The sequence below is a fragment of the Lactuca sativa genome, chromosome 2 (assembly GCF_002870075.4).
Source record: "Lactuca sativa cultivar Salinas chromosome 2, Lsat_Salinas_v11, whole genome shotgun sequence".
In the NCBI taxonomy this organism is placed as follows: domain Eukaryota; kingdom Viridiplantae; phylum Streptophyta; class Magnoliopsida; order Asterales; family Asteraceae; genus Lactuca; species Lactuca sativa.
Window position 1 is genome coordinate 13990151 of NC_056624.2, and position 17080 is coordinate 14007230.

The following is a 17080-nucleotide window of genomic DNA, read 5'->3' on the forward strand; positions in this document are numbered from 1 at the left end:
GGTGTGACAGATTGGTGTCAGAGCAATGTTTATAGGGAATTAAGTATATCAAAACCATTTTTGGTATACAACTATAAACTCAATTGGGCGAAAACACTCTGAGAATAGCCATACTTTTGAAATTAAAGTTTATTTAGTTTTTGTAAAGTAGGCATGCACTCATCTCATACTAATAACAGTTTCATATCGGATCATTTTAGAAGTATTATAAATAAGTTGTGCAGTGTAGGTACGCCATGGGACATGTAATCGGAACTGGGAAGAATATAGCCTGATCAACTATATTTGTCCGAGAGCCGACTAACGTATGCCAAGGAGTGTCTGCAGTGGACAACGAATTTAAAACTTACCAAAAGCATATCGTTAAATAATACTAAAGGAGTATTTGAGTATCAACGACCATTAAACTTAAAGGTAAAATTCATGTGCTCTAGCTTATAGTAAATTCTTAACCTTATTCTCGTATAGACTCAATAGTTGGATTCCATCACCCCAATGACCCCTACTACCCCAACCAAGGTAATGGAGGATGGATCGAAGAAGATCCTGAAGAAGACGAAGAGCCTATAGAGTTGGATGAAGGAGATGACTCTGGTACAGACTCGGAGCCAGAAGTTATCAATCCACCGGCCCCACAATCCCCCGTCCATGTAACGAACTTCCAAGGACCCACTCCTGTGTGGGGGAGTCACCTCCACCATTGGAGACAGCAACAGAGCTTACGCCCTCCCTATGGCATGTGCCGAGATTTCTACGATGTCCACGGCGGAGGTTCAGCCGATCAGGCACTCCCAGTCATGGTGTGCAAACTCGCCAACCAGTCCTACCAATCCGGAGTTCAAGCTAGCCGGATTCGGGAAGTCAACGTGGAAGTACAGGTTCACACTTCCGACATCCGTAGGCTGGACAGAGCTCAAGACAATGCCCAACACCAAACCGAGGCATTTCAGGCGCAAATGATTGCAGCGCTCGCCGAATTAAGGGAACAACAAACCGGTTTTGATCGGCGTCTAATGGAGTCAAAGCAATCAGATGCGGAGTCAAGCTCCAAGCGCAACCTACGTCGCAAGTAGTGCTTGTCAATGACTCAAATTTTGTTATAACTTAGGACCTCGGCTAAAAGTCTTTAAAATTCTTTAACTTTGTAACCGGAGACCCTTATAGGGGTTAAAATTTTGTAATCGTTGTATCAACTATTATATTAATATAAGTGGCACTATTATCACTACGTTGAGTGTTTCGTTCAAACCTTGAAAAGTCATCAAGTAACCAAATACTTGTTTCATACTTTCAGTCTTACAAAAAACTTTCATTCTTCTATTTTAAGACTCATTCTATCATCTGTTGTTGAACTATAACAATTTAGTTCATGAGACACATACATTTTCTATGCCATGGAATTCTTATCTTTATCTTTTCAACCTATAGTTGAAGGATGCCGCCGCGTAGGAACCCAAGACGAAACAACGGTGGAGAAGCACCTACACCACCACCACCTCCACCACCAACATATGATCCGACCATGGTCCAGGCTGCTATCACAGCAGCAGTAACAAAAGCTCTCTCGCAAATAAACTCCAATGTAAATGGAGGTACAGGAAGCAGCACAAATCATTCCAATCCTGGCACTGGTCATGGCCAAGTAAGGGAATGTACTTACAAGGAGTTCTCCAACTCTAAGCCGAAGACTTTTAATGGCCTTGGGGGAGTCATTTCACTAATGCAATGGTTCGAAAAGACCGAAACGATCTTCGAGATCTGCTCATGCCAGGAAGCAAGCAAGGTTAAATTTGCTGCCTGCACCTTCATAGATCGAGCCCTCACTTGGTGGAAAAGCCATGTGAGTTCAGTGACACTCACTGTCGCCAACGCCATGAGTTGGGAGGACCTGAAGGTTCTACTACTGGAAGAATACTGCCCAAGGGGCGAGGTGCAAAAACTCGAGCATGAGCTCCGGAATCTGAAGATGACTGGATCTGATCTAGTCGCCTGCACAGCTAGGTTCAACGACCTCGCTGCATTGTGCCCTACCATGGTCAACCCAGAATCAAAGAAGGTTGAAAGGTACATTTGGGGGTTGTCACCCCTGATTCAAGGGCATGTCCTACCTTCCAACCCTACTACCTACAATAGCGCTAAACGCCTGGCTCAGCAACTCATTGACCACGGGGTCAAACAAGGTACAATTAGAGCTACCGCCCCTCCATCTAAAGAGGCACAGGGCAAGAGTAGGCCTTGGAACAAGAGAAGGGGGCAAACCCTACAGGAGAACCCCATGAAACAACAAGTAGTAGCGACCCACGCTATTACTGTACCTATCAACACTGCCCCCACAAGCTCTTACAATGGGAAACTCCCGAAATGCAACCAATGCAACTTCCACCACCACGGTCTCTGCCGTGACCTCCAGTGCACTAGGTGCAATAAGAAAGGGCATACAGCCCGCTACTGCAAAGAGCCGACCCAACAATCTGCCCTCACTGCTAATACCGGAGTAAGCCGCGCCTACTTTGAATGCGGAGACACGGGGCACTACCGCAGGGACTGCCCGAAGGCAAACAACAGGAATACCGGCGGAAGAGGCTGAGTATTCGCAATTGGACAAGATGAAGCCGTTGCGGACCCCACTGTTGTTACGGGTACGTTTCTTCTCGATAACTCGTATGCATGCATTTTGTTTGATAGTGGAGCGGAGAGGAGTTTTGTGAGTCACGATTTTAAAGGCCTGCTAAAACCATTACCACAATCATTAAGTGAACCGTTTATAGTAGAAATGCCCAACGGTAAAACCGAAGACACTAAGGAGATATACTTAAATTGTACCCTAACTCTAAACGATAATCCCTTTCCAATCAACCTCATGCCAGTCTCGATTAAGAGTTTCGATGTCATCATTGGCATGGATTGGCTGAGTTCTCATCATGCTGACATTTTATGTTACGATAAGGCTGTTCACCTTAATCTGCCAACCGGCGAAACTTTCTTTGTCTTGGGTGACAAACCCAGTACCACTCTTCGTATCATCTCAAGTATCTAAGCTCAGAAGTGCCTACGCAAGAAATATCACACATTTTTGGCACATGTCATGGATGTGAAACGCGAAGTCCGGGACGTCAAGAATGTGCCTGACGTATGCGATTTTCCCGACGTTTTTCCCGAAGACCTTCCAGGAATACCACCCGCAAGACAAGTCGAGTTCAGAATCGACCTGGTTCCCGGAGCTACCCCAGTAGCCAAAGCGCCCTATCGGTTAGCCCCGACGGAGATGCAAGAATTATCCAGCCAACTGAATGAACTACTCGGAAAATGATTCATCAGGCCGAGCTTCTCGCCCTGGGGAGCACCTGTGTTATTCGTGAAAAAGAAGGATGGATCATTCAGGATGTGCATCGACTACCGAGAACTCAACAAACTTACCATCAAGAACCGATATCCCCTACCCCGAATCGACGACTTATTCGACCAACTCCAAGGAGCCAACTACTTCTCCAAAATCGATTTGAGATCGGGATATCACCAGCTGCGAGTCCTGGAGAGTGACGTTCCCAAGACGGCCTTCCGAACGAGATACGGGCATTACGAGTTCGTAGTGATGCCGTTCGGACTAACCAATGCGCCGGCCATATTCATGGATCTAATGAATCGGGTATGTCATCCATTCTTGGATAAATTTGTGATAGTATTCATAGACGACATACTCGTTTATTTGAAGAATAAAGAAGAGCATAGTCAACATCTGAGACAAGTCTTAGAGACGTTGCGAACTGAGAGACTTTATGCTAAGTTCTCAAAATGCGAGTTTTGGATTAGAAAGGTGGACTTCCTCGGTCACGTGGTCAGCAAGGAAGGAATCCACGTGGATCCATCAAAAATCAAGGCTATAAAAAATTGGTCTGCACCAACTACACCAACGGAGATTCGCCAATTTCTAGGTCTTGCTGGTTATTACCGAAGGTTCATTCAGAACTTCTCCAGCATCATCAAGCCTCTTACCGCATTAACTCAGAAGGGTGTGACCTACAACTGGGGAGAAAAACAAGATGCTGCATTTCAAACTCTGAAACAGGCCCTTTGCAATGCGCCCATTCTTTCTCTTCTAGAGGGGATCGAAGATTTTGTGGTGTATTGCGACGCTTCGAAGCAAGAGCTGGGCTGTGTTCTAATGCAGAGAGGAAAGGTTATTGCATATGCCTCACGACAACTGAAAACGCATGAAGTCAACTACACCACTCATGACCTAGAACTTGGAGCAGTGGTCTTCGCTCTAAAAATTTGGAGGCACTACCTATACGGAACCAAGTGCACCATCTTTACAGACCACAAGAGCCTTCAACACATCTTCGACTAGAAGGAGTTAAACATGAGATAACGACGTTGGGTCGAATTGCTCAACGACTACGAATGTGAGATTCGCTATCATCCGGGAAAGGCAAACGTCGTTGCCGATGCCCTTAGTCGTAAGGAGTATTCTGGTCGAAGAGTGAAGTCATTAACCATGTCGATCCATTCGCGTCTGTCATCACAAGTCAAGGAAGCTCAAATAGAGGCCTTGAAACCTGAAACGTGACAGGTGAGACCCTTAGGGGGATGGACAAGAACCTGGATATCAAGAGTGACGGAGTACGCTACCTCATGAACCGAATCTGGACACCCAAGTTTGGTGGGTTCAGAGAGGTAGTTATGGATGAAGCACACAAAACTCCATACTCCGTACACCCAGGGTCAGATAAGATGTACCTAGATCTCAAGCAACTCTACTGGTGGCCAAACATGAAAGCAGAGATTGCTACCTATGTGAGCAAGTGCTTGACTTGCGCCAAGATAAAAATAGAACACCAAAAACCCTCAGGTCTACTCCATCAACCCGAAATACCTGAGTGGAAATGGGAACAGATTTCCATGGACTTCATAACGAAACTGCCCAAAACTCAGGGTGGCCAAGATACTATTTGGGTGATCGTCAACAGGCTAACCAAGTCTGCTCATTTCTTACCGATCAAGGAAACTGATAAGAGGGAAAAACTATCGAGAATATACATCCGAGAGATCGTACGACTTCATGGAGTGCCAATGTCTATCATCTCGGACAGAGACAGCAGATTCACTTCCAGATTCTGGCAATCATTGCAAAAATCCATGGGAACAAGGTTGGATATGAGTACAGCCTATCACCCACAAACCGACGGACAGAGTGAGAGGACGATCCAAACCTTGGAAGACATGTTGCGAGCATGTGTGATCGACTTTGGTAAAGTGTGGGATGTTCACTTACCTTTAGTCGAGTTCTCTTATAACAATAGTTATCATACTAGTATCAAGACTGCTCCATTCGAAGCCCTTTACGGCTGTAAGTGCAGATCACCTCTGTGTTGGACGGAAGTAGGCGACACGCAGTTGGCAAAAGGTCTAGTCGCTGATAGCACCCTCACTGGTCCGGAGATCATCAGAGAAACAACTGAAAAGATCGTGCAAATACGAGAACGACTGAAAGCCTCAAGGGATACACAAAAGAGCTATGCCAACAAGAGACGAAAGCCCTTGGAATTTCAGATTCGTGACCGTGTACTGCTTAAGGTCTCACCCTGGAAGGGCATGATATGCTTTGGAAAGCGTGGGAAACTAAATCCTCGGTACATTGGACCCTTCAAAATCATTTCAAGAATTGGTCCATTGGCTTACAAACTCCAACTTCCGATCGAGCTTAACAAAGTACATCCAGTATTCCACTTATCGAACCTGAAAAAGTGTTTGTCCGACGAAACACTTGTGATTCCACTCGACGAAATCGAGCTTAACGAAAATCTTAACTTTGTGGAAGAGCCCGTCGAGATCATGGATAGGGAAGTTAAACGAACTAAACAGAGTCGCATACCAATAGTAAAGGTCCGTTGAAATGCTAAGAGGGGACATGAGTTCACATGGGAACGAGAAGACCAGATGCAACAGAAGTATCCGCATCTTTTCCTCAGCCCCTAAAACTTTTCTCTTGTATTTAATTTCGGGACGAAATTCCCTCTAACGGGGGGATGATGTAACAACCCGTTATTTCAGGTCATTATAAATCAAGTCTTGTAACTTCTTTGGAATGTAATAGGAATATCATCGATAAATGATTATTCAAAAGCTTTGTTTGGACTATGCTATGTAGTAGATATCGTCTTAAGGTTTCCAAATATACAAAGAACACAAAAATCCGAGTTATAACGAAGAAGTTATGACCACTCTAAGTTTTCCGGCAAAACCGGCAATACGGATTTACGTAGAAACGCGAAGTCTCGATAAAATACTTTTTGACCTTAGGTGTCTAAATGAAAGTCATAGATATCACTAAGCTGCAAACATACACGAAAAGAACGCCCAAATCCGACGTCAGATAAAGAAGTTATGAATTTTAGAAGAATTTCCTTAATCACGTCATTTTAATAAATAAATAATAAAAATAATTTCAGAATTTGCCGACGGAGTCTAAACGAAAGTTGTAGAGCGTAGTCTCACCTACGCGTGGATATAAAGACCATCGAAAACGGAGATCGTATGAAGAAGATATGATTTTTTGAAGTTTATTAAATAAATTATATAAAAATTTTATTATAAACGCTTGGCATTATCCGAAGGAGTCAGCAGATAGGGCCGAAGTACGCCCTGCGTACCCCCGTACGCCCCGTGTACTCAAGGCCAAGGCTGCGGTCCGTCCACGTCTCCCCTATGCGAGCCTACACCCCCGTCCCATCCAAAGTCCGAGGCAATCGAGGACTCGGTCATGCATGACATACGCGTACGCACTGCGTACTAGCGTACGCCCCGCGTACCGAGGCGGTTCAGCATCCTTATAAATAGAGATGCGAGGGTTCCCGGGGTTTTTGCTCATTCTCTCTCTAGTTTCTTGCGTTTTGCCTCGTTTTCCGTGCCCGCACTACCCCGCAGCCCTGGTCATTTTGCTCAAAGTCCCAAGGGTCGATTCTACTCCCGAGATTCCCGAGGATCCCGAGAAAAATCCGTTTCCTGAGACGAAACTCGGCCCGGTTTTCCAACTCGCTATCTTGAAACTTTCAAGTGAGTTCGTACCCCCTTTTCATACACTTTCAAATACTTTATAATGTACTTTTAATACATTACGGGGGAGAATACAATTAAACACACGGTTATTATCGTGTGTTACATAAATTTTCACTTTGCTCGTTTTTATCAAATGAATCATATGTGAACCATAACAACTATATGAAAACTCTTGTTATACCTTGCATGCACCAGATTTATACAAAGTACATAGTATCTGAAGTAACCATCATTGTTAAACCATTTTATGCATTCAAAGAACCTATGACTTATGCTTTGTCAAACCTTGTGAAAAAGAATAAACTTTGCATACAAGCCTACTACTTTAATACAAACTTAGTTGAGAATCTGTGAGACATGTACATCTTCAAACACTGCCTTTTTGCTAAAAGGTATCGCTACAAGTCCTGTCTATAACCAGAGTCTCCCGTTCGGAGAACGTGTCAAATGTGTATAGATCTATACGGGAAGTCATGATCCCGCACCCTGACTGTTAGCTACAGTCCGTCTTTTGGGGTGACAGTTTGTCATAATGCTACTACGCCTGAAGAACGTCGCTACAGGCATATTATGTTTAGTATGGTTATAAAACTCATCGGATAGACAATTATTATAGTACGGCTGATTGATGAATGAGTGGCTATTTAAAACTATTCTTTATCAAACATCAAAATTCTTCTTGTAGGTTTTATTATATAAACCTACGCTTCAATCTTCTAAAGCATATCGCTTGCTTTTAGTTTTAGTCTTGTACATTAGGCTAACGATTACTTTAGGAAAATATGGGATTTTCCTGTATACAAACCAACAAATAATAGGAAAATAAGGGTTTTTGTTGATTCAACTAGCTGCATTTCTACAACACAAATATTCTCATGCATTCCTTCATTTATAAGAAAATAAGGGAGTTTCTTGGAAAAACATACACTCATTTGGAATGGCATTCAACTTTTCTAAACCACTTATGAACTCACCAACTTAAATGTTGACACTTTCTCTTTGAAATAACTTGTATTCTCAGGGAACCGCTAAGCAGGTTGGAAATCAACTTTTGGGGATTATCGCACTGGCGTTAATTACTTCTTTTGAATGTTATTATGTATTTACTTTTTGAACATGGAACGAATTCTATTATGTAAACATTTTTAAAACCTTTATATATGTATGGTGGTGTGTACTTTCCTTTCTATGAGCTGTTATGATACTGAGTATGACGTCCTCCGCCCCTGAACGTTTCCGCCGTTCTGGTTTGGGGGTGTGACACCATTCATTTTCGATCGATCTCATGCCGGTCTCAATTAAAAGTTTCGACGTCATTATCGGCATGGATTGGTTAAGTCTTCATCGTGCCGACATCATGTGTTACGAAAAGGCTGTTCGCCTTAATCTACCGTCTTGCAAAACCCTAGTAGTTTATGGCGACAAACCCGACACAAACCTTCATATCATCTCGAGTATTCAAGCTCAGAAATTCTTGCGGAAGGAATGTAGAGCATTCCTTGCTCATGCGGTCCATGTGAGCCAAGAAACGAAGGACATTCAGAACATTCCAGTAGTACATGACATTCCCAAAATTTTTCCAGAAGAACTCCCAGGATTACCTCCGCAACGTCAAGTCGAGTTCCGAATCGACTTAGTTCTAGGGGCTACCCCCGTAGCCAAATCGCCCTATCGTCTAGCACCTGCAGAGATGCAAGAACTGTCCTGTCAACTTAATGATCTGCTCAGCAAGGGCTTTATAAGGCCAAGCTTCTCACCCTGGGGAGCTCCAGTCTTGTTCGTCAAGAAGAAGGACGGATCATTTCGTATGTGCATCGACTACAGGGAGCTCAACAAGCTGACTGCCAAAAATCGATATCCTTTGCCTAGGATCGATGATTTATTTGACCAAATGCAAGGGGCAAATTTCTTTTCGAAAATCGACTTGAGATCCGGATATCACCAACTATGAGTTCTAGGGGAGGATGTTCCAAAGACAGCCTTCCGAACTCGTTATGGGCACTACGAATTCGTAGTGATGCCGTTCGGATTGACAAATGTGCCCGCTGTATTCATGGACTTAATGAATAGGGTGTGTCGTCCTTACTTGGATCAGTTAGTCAACATCTACGACAAGTCCTCGAAACATTATGTTCGGAGAAGCTCTACGCGAAGTTCTCGAAATGCGAATTTTGGATTCGACGAGTCGAATTCTTAGGGCACGTGGTTAGCAAAGAGGGAATACACGTGGACCCTTCCAAGATAAAATCCATTGAGAACTGGTCAGCACCGAGGACACCTACAGAAATTCGTCAATTTCTAGGCCTCGCTGGCTACTATCGCAGGTTTATTCAGAACTTCTCCCGTATTGCGAAACCTCTTAGAACACTAACCCAGAAGGGCATGGCCTTTGACTGGGAAGAGAAGCAGGAAAGAGTGTTTCAAACGCTCAAACGAGCCTTGTGCACCGCACCAATACTATCCCTTCCTGAAGGAATAGAGGACTTTGTTGTCTATTACGATGCGTCGAATCAAGGGCTTGATGTGTTCTGATGCAGCGAGGTAAGGTCATCGCATATGCCTCGAGACAGCTGAAGACACATGAGGTCAACTATACGACCCACGATCTTGAGATAGGAGCAGTGGTGTTTGCTCTGATGATCTAGAGACATTACTTGTATGGTACGAAAAGCACTATCTTTACAGACCATAAAATCTTACAACACATGTTCGACTAGAAGGAGCTCAACATGAGACAACAACGGTGGGTCGAGCTACACAGTGATTATGAATGTGAAATTCGTTATCATCCGGGTAAAGCCAACGTAGTAGCTGACGCCCTAAGTTGGAAGGAATATTCTGGTCGTAGAGTCAAATCATTGGCTATGACTATCCATTCGCATTTGTCCAAACAAATTAAGGCGGCTCAGCTTGACGCTTTGAAGCCTGAAAACGTGGCTGGTGAATCCCTGAGAGGGATGGATAAGAACTTGGAGGTTAAGGGTGGCGGAGCTTATTATTTCATGGACCGGATCTGGACCCCGAAACTAGGTGGTTTTAGAGACTTGGTCATGAATGAGGCGCACAACACTCGTTATTCCGTGCACCCGGGTTCAGATAAGATGTATCTGGATCTTAAAAAGTTATACTGGCGGCCTAACATGAAAGCAGAGATTGCTACCTTCGTGAGTAAATGCCTTACTTGCGCAAAGGTCAAGGTCGAATACCAAAAACCCTCCAGTCTACTACAAAACCCGAGATACCATAATGGAAGTGGGAGCGGATAACTATGGATTTCATAACCAAGTTGCCCAAGACAACGGGTGGACTTGATACCATATAGGTCATCGTCGATAGACTGACCAAGTCTGCACATTTCCTGCCGATCAAAGAAACAGACAAGATGGAGAAACTTACAAGAACATACATTAGGGAGATTGTACGACTGCACGGTGTTCCCTTATCCATTATCTCGGACAGACATAGTAGATTCACTTCGAGGTTCTGGCAGTCGTTACAAAGTTCCTTAGGAACTAGGCTGGACATGAGTACAGCCTACCATCCGCAAACCGATGAGTACAGCCTACCATCCGCAAAGTGAGAGAACTATCCAAACCTTGGAAGATATGTTGTGAGCCTGTGTGATCGACTTTGGGAAAGCATGGGATAATCATTTACCCCTTGTCAAATTTTCCTACAATAACAGTTATCACATGAGCATAAAGGTTGCTCCATTCGAGGCCCTCTATGGCCGAAAGTGCAGATCCCCTCTGTGTTGGGCTGAGGTGGGTGATACCCAGTTAGCTAAAGGATGAATTCCTGACAACACACTCACAGGTCTGGAGATCATAAGGGAAATGACGGAGAAGATCGTTCAGGTCCGCGAACGATTGAAAGCCTCCAGAGACCGACAGAAAAGCTACGCTGATAAACGTAGGAAACCGTTGGAATTCTAGGTGGGTGACCGTGTTCTATTGAAGGTCTCACCCTGGAAGGGCTTGATACGCTTTAGAAAGCATGGAAAGCTAAATCCAAGGTACATAGGGCCTTTCGAGATTCTCGCAAGAGTCGGCCATGTAGCTTACAAACTTAACTTACCGCGCGAACTCAGTAACATACATTCTACCTTCCACGTATCGAACTTGAAAAAGTGTCTGTCCAACGAGACTCTTGTTATCCCACTCGACGAGATCGAGATCAACGAGAGCCTCAACTTTGTGGAAGAACCAGTAGAGATCATCGACGGAGAGGTCAAGCAGACGAAGCAAAGTCGTATCCCAATAGTGAAGGTTCGCTGGAACGCCAATCGAGGACCGGAATTCACTTGGGAGCATGAGGATCAGATGAAACTGAAATATCCTTGTCTTTTTACTTAGTTATTTGTAACTACTTATTTGCTTAAATTCTAATTTCAGGACAAAAGTCCTTCTAAGGAGGGGATGATGTGACAACCCAAAATTTCTATTCTGTACAACATATCATTTCAATAGAAGTCAGAATAGTTGCTGTTAATTTTCAGACTTTTTAGAATAAGTTTGAGTATTTTAGGATTTACACTTTAAGAGATATCAGGAGAGAGGATGCACTAGGGTTTATTGTGCAACACTGTTATTCCAAAACTCCAAGAAATTAGAGTTTACTACTTGAATAAAAATTTTACAGCCAAAAAACCCTAAATCTGGGAGTATATATATGACAAATAGTCATTATTTACATTTTTTCCAAAAACTCAAGATCCAAAACCATAAACTCTCTCAAGTATCATCCAAAAGATTTTCAAGATCTTCAAACTAGTAAGTGATTCTAGCTTTCTTAATTGATTATATGGCTTAATCTAGTGTTTTAACAAACTTCTAACCGTGAAGTCATTCCAAAAGGTTGATTCTTCAATTTACACCAAGAACACCAAGAACACACACTAGTGTTCTTGGACTTTTAGCTCATTTCAATCTTCTATAATGTAAGTACTTCCATCCTAAGGTAACATAGATCTTGTTATACTTCCTTACATCATGAAATTGTCCCTAGAACACCAAGAACAAGGTGTTCACGGTCCAAGAAGTTCTTGGACCGTAAACACCAAGTAAAGGTACCAAGGTGTGCCTAAGTCCTTCACTAGCCTTAGAAAAATGTCTAAATCTTTTCCTAGTTGAGAAAAGTACTTGAAAAACCCAAAATACCATAAATCATTTGAGTTTACAGTAGTAAACTCAAAGGAAAATGGTTCTGGAACCGTAAGCTCCATTTAGGAGTGAAATGGTGCCCTAAATCCCTTCCAAAAATGCATACTCCAAGTAGAAAAGCTTCTAGGGATTTTTGAGACTTCAAAACATCAAATGGTCAAAAGATTAGGAGCTTACGGTCATAAACTCAAGGTTTTACGATTGTAAACTCATTTGTTAGTGACCATAAAACTGTAAACTCCATAATGGATTTTTCCTTGAACCCCAAGCACACTCGCCATACCCTACAACACTTAGATGCAATCCTTGGGACTTATAACACTTATATAAGGTGTTTAGCATGTCCTAGGATGTGTTAACCTTGTTTATTAGTTATTTAGAGACTAATTGGATACCTATATGTGATATTATATGACAACTAGGATCCTTGTGTATGTTCAAGACTTCACTTGACACCTAGCAATCCGGTTTCATCAGTTAATCCATACCACTCACTACAGATGAGTTCATACCCCTTAATCAATGGTTTAAATGTTTTTAAATGTTTTTAAATGTTTTTATGGGGAGATACAAGTTCAATACTTATAGTTATTACATCAATCACATGTGATTAATAACTACAAACCAGTGGTTTTGTTACTGTTCAAAGTGTTTACTAAACTGTTTTACTTCAAACTGTTTTTCAAACTCTTATACTTGCAAATACTTTTACTTGAACTCTTACCTAATTATTATCAAATGCATGCCTATGTATGTATAGTTATATAAATAATGTTTAAAGGGCTTAGGAAGGCCATCTCGCTTTATCTCCTTTTCCTCGTTGGGATGTGGCTTTAGGGCATCGGTTATCCGTCCGAAGGTCATCTAAATATTAGTTATATATTATGTATACATATATAGACATAAAAGTTCTTTCAACCAGTTCCATACCTTTCGGTCGCAATGGTTTTCAAAACATGATCATACATTACTAGTATGCTACCATATGGGTAGTTTAGGAAGATACTAGAACTATTACTAGAACAAAGAATCATACAATGAGTCAGTTCATTCAGGGGTCAGTACTTGCTAGATAGAGAGAGCACTCATTACAGCTAGTACACACAGTACATTACTATACATGCTAGATAGAGAGAGAACATACATTACAGCTAGCACACGCCGAACATTACAGTACATACAGGCTTGACAGAGAAAGAGTACACTTTACAGTTAGCACATTCATTACATGTACATTCATGCAGTTATGTGAACCATTAAACGGGTCATGGCACTTCCTGCCATGACCGTTTTTGTATCCAGAATCTCCTTAATTGGGGAGCATATGAGTTTGCGTATAGATCTATACTGGATTGACTATCCTACACCTTGCTGCTCGCTACAGTGTGACTTGCAACTCTACGGGTGCCAAATGTCATTTCTTACGGTGTCTTACATCATCGTTTTACTAGAGTCGGTAGCAGGATACAGGTCGATCACATGTTACTTTAAAATTCATTTGTTTTAAGTTAGTTAGTACAGTAGTAGTCACTTATTACAAATAGTACAGTACTATCATATTATCCCATTACATTCACTTCGTGAATATGCACACGATGCACGGTAATGTAAAAACTATATTTTTGGTTAATTATAGTCAGAATTGGGAAAACACACACTCTTATAAGACACACACGCACTGACACTAGATGCCTTGGTAGAACGCTACAATTAGTAGGAAACATAGGGTTTTCTAGGAGAGTACAAAACATCTTCCAAAACATCTTACAAAACCTCTTACAAACATTTTACAAATGCTTTCATACAAACACATACACTACTATACTTATGATCTCGCCAGCTTTAAGCTGATACTCGCTTTCAAAATAACTTGTATTCTCAGGTCACCAGTAGAAAGGTACAGGTGCCAAGTTTTGAGAAGTTGGAGTTCGTTCAAGACTCGTCTTTTATTTTGATATGTATATTTTGGTGTCTATATAACTTGACAGAACACAATTGTATGAAATTATATTATTAATGCAATGGATGATGTTGTTGCTTGTTTACTACTATTCATTTTTGTGATACTGTACATGACGTCCTCCGCCCAGAACGTTTCCGCCGTTCACGCTTTGGGGTGTGACACCTTGTACCCAACTCCTCATGGAATTTCTTCCAGAACCTGAAAGTGAAACGTACATATCGATCTGACACAATAGAGATCGGTACTCCATGTCGCGAGACCACCTCTCTCACATACATATATGTCAGTCTCTCTGCGGAAGAGCTCTCACTAATAGCAAGGAAGTGAGCACTCTTCGTCAGCCGATCAACGATCACCCAAGTTGCATCGACACCCCTCGTGGTCCTCAGCAATTTGATGATAAAGTCCATGGAAATTTGTTCCCACTTCCACTAGCGAACCTCAACTAGCTGCAAGTTGCCATGCGGACGTTGGTGCTCAGCCTTAACCCTGCGATAGGTCAACCACCTCTTAACAAACCACGCCACATCACTCTTCATACAGGGCCACCAATACTCTCTCTTCATGTCTAAATACATTTTAGTGGCCCCAGGGTGGATCGAGAACCTCAATCTGTGCGCCTCCGCCATCAGGATGGTACGTGCCCTGCCCGCAAACGACACCCAAATCCGAACATGAAAGGTCATAAGCCCTCGGCTATCGGTAACAAACTCAGATATCTGCCCAATCACCCGCTCTCTCTCTCTCTTGTGGTTCTCGAGTCTCACAGCCTCTGCTTGGGCCTCTCGGATGGTATCAAACACCGGAGTCATCACTGTCATCCTCATACAAATAGCTTGCATCGGGGCACTCTCTGCCCTACGGCTCAGGGAATTGGCTACACCGTTAGCCTTGCCCAGGTGGTACCGGATCTCGCAGTCATAATCTTTTACCATATCCAACCATCTACTCTGGCGCATGTTTAGGTTGGGCTGATCCATCAAGTACTTCAAACACTTGTGGTCCGTGTATATGGTACACCGAACCCCTAAATAAATAAAGACGCCATATCTTGAGGGCGAACACCACGGCCCCCAACTCCAAATCGTAGGTGGGATACCTCACCTCATGAGGTTTCAACTCCCTCGATGCGTACGCTATCACGTGCTGTCTCTGCATAAGCACCGCACCCAACCCCGATATTGATGCGTCACAATACACTGCAAAGTCCTCCATTCCCTCTAGAAGGGCTAACACTGGGGCTTTGCACAGTCTCTGGTGAAGAGTCTCAAACGAGGTCTGCTGCTCTGGACCCCACGTAAAAGCAACGCCCTTCTGGGTCAACCTGGTGAGTGGCATGGCAATCTTGGAGAAATCCTTGATGAATCTCCGATAGTAGCCGGCCAACCCCAGAAAACTCCTGATCTCGATGGGGAATCTCGGCACCTCCCAGCTCATAACCGCGTCAATCTTGGCCGGATCGACCAATATCCCATTCTGGTTAATGAGGTGTCCCAAGAACTGAACCTCTTGTAACCAAAAATTGCACTTGGAGAATTTGGCGTAAAGCCTCTCCGACCTCAGTACTCCGAGAATCTCTCTCAGATGCTCCTCATGCTGCTCTCTAGATCTTGACACCAGTATATCGTCAATGAACACGATCACTGAACGATCTAATGAGATCCATGAACGTTGCCGGTACATTGGTGTGCCCAGAAGGCATCACCACGAACACGTAATGCCCATAACAAGTCCTGAATGTTGTCTTCGGGATATCCTCATCCTGCACTCTCATCTAATGACATCCGAACCTCAAGTCAATCTTGGAGAACCAAGTCAATCTTGGTGGCGCAAGGCGATAAGGTGCTGCTCCCAGAACTAAATCGATGCGGAACTCCACCTGCCTCTTGGGAGGCACCCCTGGCAACTCCTCGGGAAAAACATTCGGGAACTCACACACTATCGGAACATCATCAACCGAACTCGGCCTCTCTGCGGCCACTCGTGTGTCCATCACATAAGCTACAAATCAACTACAGCCCTGTTGTAAACTCTGTCTCACTCTGGTAGCCAAGCAAAATGCTGACCCGTATCGGGTCCCCTCGCCATACACCAAATAATACTCCCCCACTAGGGTCTCGAATGGTCACCAATTGATGCTCGCAGTCGATAACGGCTCCAAATCGGCTCAGCCAGTCCATGCCCACGATGACACAGACATCCCCCATCGCAATCAGTACCAAATCTATCGGGAACTCAACACCAAAAATCTCAAGTACACATCCTCGAATCACATCCGTCGCATACACCGCTCGCTCGTCGGCTATAGAAACTCACAGAGGTCTACTCAACCCCTCTCGTCGGATACTGATGTACTGACGAAATGCTAAAGATACGAAAGACCGACTCGCACCCGAGTTAAACAACACCAAAGTAGGTACATAATTCACAAGAAAAGTACCTAAGCATACCACAATATATGCACAATATCTCAAACTCAACATAAATAAATAAAAGAATACATACCAGCAACGACATCGGGCTCTGCGCGGACCTCCTCCACTTTCAACTGGAAGGCACTCCCACGAGCCTTCATTGCCTTGGCCTTCGCTGGCCGAACCTCGATAGCTCTAGCAGCAGGTGTAGATCCCTGTGTTGATCCCTGAAGTAACTGCGGGCACTCGGCCTTCCGATGGCCGGTCTGATTGTAGTGAAAGCAAACTGCAAACCCCTTGGGGAAATCCCTCGCAAAATGCCTCTCTTTGCCACACTTGTAGCACACTCCTACTCTGCACAGTCCCTCGTGGCTCTTACCGCACTTCCCACAAGTGCAACCCTTCTGACCCTTAGATCTCGAATTAGCGGGCTTTGCCCGCTTGGCTGCCGGCTGTACCTGTACCGGTCGCCTGTCCCTCCTCTG